Here is a 7,293-nt window from a genome sequence, read left to right on the forward strand (position 1 = left end):
AAGACCCCATCTCTACGTTAAATCAAAACAAAAAAGTGTGTGTATGTATGAACAACCGAAAACAATCTCAGTATTCTTTAATAACTGAAAAATAATTGAATTAATTATAGATGATACAGAATACTGTCCAGACATTAAAATGAATGAACTAGATCTATCAAGCAACTAAGCTAGATTTCAACAATATGGAAGTTTAAAAAGTCATGTAGAGACTGGGTGAGGTGGCTCAAGTCTGTAATCTCAGCACTTTGGGAGGCTGAGGTGAGAGGACTGCTTAAACTCAAGGGGGTTTGAGATTAGCCTGGACAACTTGATGACACCTCATCTCTACAATAAAAAAAAAAAAAGTTGGGTGTGGTGGCATTCACCTGTAATTCCAGCTACTCGGAAAACTGAGGCAGAAGAATCACCTGAGCCCAGCAGGTCAAGGGTGCAGTGGCTGTGAGCATGCTGCTGCACTCCAGCCTGGGCGACAGAGTGAGGCTCCAACTGAAAAAATAAAATAAAAAGTCTTGTAAATATAGATAGGAACAATAGAAAACCATGTGCCAGAAATACATCCACTGAAATTATGATTTCTCAGAAGGGAAAGGGCGTGGAAATGAGAGTAGGCACAAGCAAAGAGCTTCTGTTATATCTGTGACACTGTACTCACTGTTATGTCTGTGACATCATAATCGCTTTGTTTTGTTTATTTTTTCATATAATATTATTTATTTTGGTTTTGTGGGGTACAGTTAAGGGTTAGGAGTACAATTAATTTTCATTCAGGCACCCTGTTGATAATGTTTTATTTATTTACTGTTTGTTTTTTTTTTTTGAGTTGAGGTCTCACTCTTTTTTATTTTTTGTGCTGGAGTCTCACTCCGTCACCCAGACTGGAGTGCAGTGGTCGCTCCTGGCCACCGCAGCCTCGACCTGTTGGGCTCTGGCGATCCTTCCATCTCAGCCTTCCAAGTAGCTGGAACTACAGGCACGCGCTACCACGCCCAGCTAATTTTTGATTTATTGTAGAGACGAGGTCTTGCCAAGTTGCCCGGGCGGGTCTCGAACCTGCGGGCTCAGGCAAGCCACTTGCCTGGCCTCCCAGAGTGCTGGGATTACAGGCTAAGCCAGCCAAGCCCGGATGAGGTCTCGCTCTCTGTTCCCCAGACTGGATTGCAGTGACACGATCATGGCCACTGCAACCTCCACCTGCTGGGCTCAGATGATCTTTCTGCCTCAGCTTCCCTAGTAGCTGGAATTATAGGTGCATGCCACCGCGCCCCGCTAATTTTTTTTTGAGTTGGAGTCTCACTCTGTCGCCCAGACTGGAGTGCCGTGGCCGCTCCCGGCCACCACAGCCTTGACCTGCTGGGCTCCGGCGATCCCTCCGCCTCAGCCTTCCAAGTAGCCGGAATTACAGGCATGCGCTACCACGCCCGGCTGATTTTTTTATTTATTGTAGAGATGAGGTCTTGCTGCCCAAGCGGGTCTCGAACCCGCAGGCTCAGGCAATCCACTCACCTCAGCCTTCCAAAGGCGCGGGATTACCGGCTGAGCCACTGAGCCTGGCCTAATTTTTATTTTAAGATTTTTTTTTTTAATTGTAGAGATAAGATCTTGCCACATTGTCCAGGCTGATCTCAAACTACTTTGGTCAGGCAATCCTCTTGCCTCGTCCTCTCAAAGTGCTGGGATTACAGGTGTAAGCCACTGCACCTAGCTCACCTTGTTTTTAAAATTTTAAAGCATGCCGGGCTTGGTGGCTCAACCTGTAATCCCACCACTTTGGGAGACTGAGGCAAGTGGATTGCCTAAGCCTGCGGGTTCGAGATCCACTTGGACAACTTGGCAAGACCTTGTCTCTACAATAAATCAAAAATTAGCTGGGCATGGTAGCACGCACCTGTAGTTCTGAATACTTGGAAGGCTGAGGCGGAAGGATTGCTGGAGCCCAGCAGGTTGAGACTGTGGTGACTGGGCAACAGAGTGAGACTCCAACTAAAAAAAAATAATAATAAAAATTTTTAAAACAAATGTAACATTGTTATCAATATTCTTGTTACTCAGCCAGGCTCAGTGGCTCAACCTGTAATCCCGCGCCTTTGGGAGGCTGAGGTGAGTGGATTGCCTGAGCCTGTGGGTTCGAGACCCGCCTGGGCAGTGAGACCTCATTTCTACAATAAATCAAAAAATCAGCCGGGTCTGGTATCGCATGCCTGTAATTCCGGCTACTTGGAAGGCTGAGGCGGAAGGATCACCAGAGCCCAGCAGGTCGGGGCTGCGGTGGCTGGGAGTGGCCACTGCACTCCAGTCTGGGCAACAGAGTGAGACTCCAACTCAAAAAAAAAAAAAAAAAATATATATATATATATATATATATTCTTGTTACTCAGATTACAAATGCTGCTACTATACTACTTTCTGTAATTTTTCCCTTTCTTCAAATAAAAAATATATACATGTAAACAGATACTTTATTGAAAACAGGAAGGTGAGCATCCAAATAATTTGAGTTGACATGCAAAAAACTCTTAATAATTTGTGTGTCGTTACCAGATACTTATGAGTACTTACTCTTTTGTTTTGTTTTGTTTTGAGTTGGAGTCTCACTCTGTCACCCAGACTGGAGTGCAGTGGCCGCTCCCGGCCACCGCAGCCTCGACCTGCTGTGCTCTGGCGATCCTTCCGCCTCAGCCTTCCAAGTAGCTGGAATTACAGGCGCACGCTGCCATGCCCGGCAGTTTTTTGATTTATTGTAGAGATGAGGTCTCGCCAAGTTGCCAAGGCGGGTCTCGAACCCGCGGGCTCAGGCAATCCACTCACCTCAGCCTCCCAAAGTGCTGGGATTACAGGCTGAGCCACCGAGCCTGACTATGAGCACTTACTCTTAACCAGGCACAGGGTAAAGTATTGATGATACTGTAATAAAGAAATTGCACTGTCCAAGGACTGACTCTAGTTAGTGATTTACAGAAGTACTCTATACACACTTTGATTATGCTGAATATTTAGATCCTTTTTAAGCTTAACTTGGATCAGGAATTAATGTCTTAAACCAGTTGATTGTTCCAAAGAAAGTAGAAATGTATTAATAAATGCCACACTTGTAATCTCATGCACCAGTTCTCATGATGTAATCAGTTGTCAAATAAAAAACTTACTCTAGAAAAGAGACGCCCAACAGTGAACACATTACATCAGATTTGAATATTAGATTGAACAGTGCTTTTTTCTCACAGTTACTGAAATCATTTTATATTTTTCCAAAATACATGTAAATATATTCAGAATTTCCTAAATGTCTTTCCCTAGTTCAGCATTTCAGTGGTTATAAGCATCAATATCATAGATTATAAGCAAAAAAGAACTCAGCCCTAAAATGTTGAGAAACAGTGGGACTGTATTCCACCTCCCTTGGACATACATAAACACACTATGGTAATAAAAGCACTGAGAAGTGACCGTGCACGGTGGCTCAGCCTGTAATTCCAGCACTTTGGGAGGCTGAGGTGAGAGCGTTGTCTGAGCTGGGAATTCGAGGTCACCCTGGGCAACTTAGCGAGACCTGGTCTCTACAATAAATCACAAAAAAAACTAGCCAGGGTGGGTGGCTTGCATCTGTAGTTCCAGCAACTTGGAAGGCTGAGGCGGAAGGATCGCCTAAGCCCAGGAGATCGAGGCTGTGGTGGCCATGAGCGTCCCACTGCACTCCAGCCTAGGCGACAAAGAGTGAGACTCCACAACTCAAAAAAAAAAAAAGTTCTAAGAAGTTATATTGTAATGTTTTTCAGACTTCATTATCTCGAGTCTATTTTTTTATGTATTATCTGTCAGCAGTATGCTTTGAGATGTTTACTGTACTCTTCATACTTGTGCTGTATACAAATAATTATTTCTATTTTAAAGCAGGACAAAAGGATCAAGCTGTGGAATGGTATAAGAAAGGTATTGAAGAACTAGAAAAAGGAATTGCTGTCATAGTTACAGGACAAGGTAAGCTTATATTTATATTTGTTTAGAGCCATTTCAGATCTTATTCACATGATTGCCCTGATTTCAGGCCAATTTATCTTAATAAAGGCGTTTAAACTTATAGTTAATTCTTTCTATTATATCCTAAAAGTGAATTAATCAGATATGCTCAAACTTGATTACCTGTGGCAGTTGGGCAGCATCTAGTACATTATTTGTGTCCTCCTTGGAGCTACTGCTGGTGTTCAGCCACGATGTGCTGTTTTTGAAATCTGATCTTTTCCTCATTGTCGAGGAGGGAAGGAGTGGTTGATGCACAAACTTCTTTGCGCTTCTAGGCAATCCTTCTCGACTGCATGTTAGATAGCATCTTAGAGTTGTGAATGTCTTACTCACACTTGACTTTTTAAAACCAAAACAGTCATTTCTCATCTTTACTCTTCTGTACCTAATTAAAAAATTAGAGTCTAATATTATCTTTGGATATTTTGGGCACATGGCTAGGCGTGGTGGCTCAAGCCTATAATCTCAGCACTCTGGGAGGCCAAGGCAAGTGGATTGCCTGAGCCTGCAAGTTCAAGACCAGCCTAGGCAACATGGTGAGACCTTGTCTCTACAATAAATCAAAAAATTGGCTGGGCGTAGTAGCGCACGCCTGTAGTTCCAACTACTTGTAAGGCTGAGGCAGAATGATCGCCTGAGCCTAGCAGGTCGAGGCTGCGGTGACCGGAAGCGTGTCACTGCACTCCAGCCTGGGCAACAGAATGAGATTCCAACTCAAAAAAAAAAAAAAAAAGATATATTGGGCAGGGTGGTTCATGCCAGTGCTTTGGGAGGGAGAGGCACGAGGATTACTTGATGTCAGGAGTTCAAGATCAGCTTGGACAACATAATGGAGCCCTGTCTTTATAAAAAAACAAACTTATATAGCATTTCTTATACACTTACTATATGCCCAAGTATCATTGTAAGTGCTTTATGTGTTTTATTTCTTTTTAATTTTCATCACTATCCCATGCCCTGTTGCTGTTGTTGTTATCCTTATTTTTCAGATGAATAGTCTGAAGTTAGAGAAATTAAGTAACTTACCTAAGGTCTCATAGTTAGCAAGTGGTGGAATCGGAATTCAGACTCAGGTAGACTGAGTTCAGAGCCTGAATTCTAAATACTGTACTGTGAATATTGTGTATTGTGTATAGGTAAAATACTTCCTTTTTTCATAGCTGAAATAAATTTGTACATTATGGTATTTAGGTAAGAATTGGTGCATCCAGTAGATGTTTTTTGGCTGACTGGCTGACTCTACTAGTCAGCTAGTCTTGTTTGTTTGTTTGTTTTTGAATTGGAGTATCACTCTGTCACCCAGACTGGAGTACAGTGGCTGCTCCCGGCCACTGCAGCCTCGACTTGCTGGGCTCCAGCGATCTTTCCACCTCAACCTTCCAAGTAGCTGGAACTACAGGCGCGCACTACCACGCCCGGCTAATTTTTTATTTATTGTAGAGATGAGGTATCTCCAAAGTTGCCCAGGTGGGTCTCAAACCCACGGGCTAAGGCAATCCACTCACCTCAGCCTCCCAAAGCTCTGAGATTACAGGCTGAGCCACTGAGCCCGGCTAATTTTTTGGTTTTTATTGTAGACATGAGGTCTTGCCAAGTTGCCCAGGCTGGTCTCAAACCCATGGGCCCAGGCAGTACTCTCACCCCAGCCTCCCAAAGTGCTGGGATTATAGGCTAGTCTTCAATAATTACAGTGTGTCTGGTATTTACCTGCTTTTTTCCTCTCCTCTTTGTATTTTGATTGTTTCTCTAGCTACTGGTCTCCTGTATAAAAGAAAGCAAAATAGAAGCAATCATGGGAGGTTGGGCCTTTGAGACTTTGATGAGCATGACTTTATGAATTATGTGCAAAATACATTTGCCATTCTCTGTCAACTAGATGGAAGAAAAGTTGGAGGACTGTGAATCGGTTATAAAAAAACAATATTTCATTGAATAAAAAAGCCTTCTATTATATCTCTAAGACAAAAAAAAATCAATTAAAGTATGATACATACTTTTCTTATCACTTAGAATTTGGATTTTACCAGCCTGGGCAACATAGCAAGACCTCATGTCTACAAAAACAAACAAACAAAGAATTAGCTGGGCATGGTGGTGAATGCCTATAGTCCCAGCTACTAAGGAGGCTGAGGTGGAACGATCATCTGAGCTGAGGAAGTTGAGGATATGGTGAGCCTTGATGGTGCCACTGCACTTCAGACCGGGCAACAGAGTGAGACCCTGACTCAAAAAAAAAATTTTTTTTTGACTTTGAGTTTTATTAAAGAGGATGTTTTAGTGTTATTTAGACATGAGGATATAACAGCAGTGTTAATATCTATGACCAAATTTGTACATGCACAGGCAATGAAAAGCTAGTTGTAGCCGGCTCGGTGGCTTAGCCTGTAATCTCGCGCCTTTGGGAGGCTGAGGTGAGTGGATTGCCTGAGCCCGCTGGTTCGAGACCCACCTGGGCAGCAAGATCTCATCTCTACAATAAATCAAAAAATTAGCTGGGCATGGTAGCGCATGCCTGTAATTCCGGCTACTTGGAAGGTTGAGGCGGAAGGATTGCTGGAACCCAGCAGGCGAGGCTGCGGTGGCCGGGAGCGGCCACTGCACTCCAGTCTGGGTGACCGAGTTAGACTCCAACTCAAAAACAAAAAACAAAAAACAGAAAAGCTAGTTGTGACTGTAGCCTGGCTGATAGTATTAGTAAGTTGATATTGATTATGAAATGAATCTCAATTTCAAAGATTTTGAAATGTGGGGAAGCCTGTAATCCCAGCACATTGTGAGGCGAAGGCAAGAGGATTATTTGAGCTTAGGGGTTTGAAACCAGCCTGGGCAACTTGGTGAGACTTCATCTCAACAATAAAAAAAAGAAATGTGGGGGAAAACTATTTCAACTCCATGAAATATACAAGAAATCCATGAAATACTGCAGTAGGTCAGAAACTATCATGGGGAACTTTTACCGATTTTTTTTCAGTGGCTGTTATTTGAAAATAATATTTTAGCTCTGTGACTCAGCCTGTAATCCCGCACTTTGGGAGGCTGAGGTGAGTGGATTTCCTGAGCCCACAGGTTTGAGACCCACCTGGGCAACTTGGTGAGACCTCATCTCTACAATAAATCAAAAAATTAGCCGAGTGTGGTAGCACGCACCTGTAGTTCCAGCTACTTGGAAGGCTGAGGCACAAGGATCGCCCGCACCCAGCTGGTGAGGCTGCGGTGACTGGGAGCAGCCGCTGCACTCCAGTCTGGGTGACAGAGTGAGACTCCAACTCAAAA

The 7,293-nt window shown here is 43.4% G+C and overlaps 1 protein-coding gene across 1 annotated transcript in view; it reads left to right on the plus strand.

Annotated features, from left to right (window-relative positions):
* The first annotated feature begins 3,898 nt into the window (after nt 1-3,898).
* Nucleotides 3,899-7,293, plus strand: part of SPAST (spastin) — a 63,630-nt gene continuing 60,235 nt past the window's right edge. The window contains exon 1 of the mRNA XM_008071812.1: nt 3,899-3,978. The gene's annotated coding sequence lies outside the window, so the exon portion shown is untranslated. The remainder of the gene's footprint in view (nt 3,979-7,293) is intronic.

Source organism: Carlito syrichta, unplaced genomic scaffold (genome assembly GCF_000164805.1).
Source record: "Carlito syrichta isolate Samal-C Ts95f unplaced genomic scaffold, Tarsius_syrichta-2.0.1 Scaffold314733, whole genome shotgun sequence".
NCBI classification, from domain to species: Eukaryota; Metazoa; Chordata; class Mammalia; order Primates; family Tarsiidae; genus Carlito; species Carlito syrichta.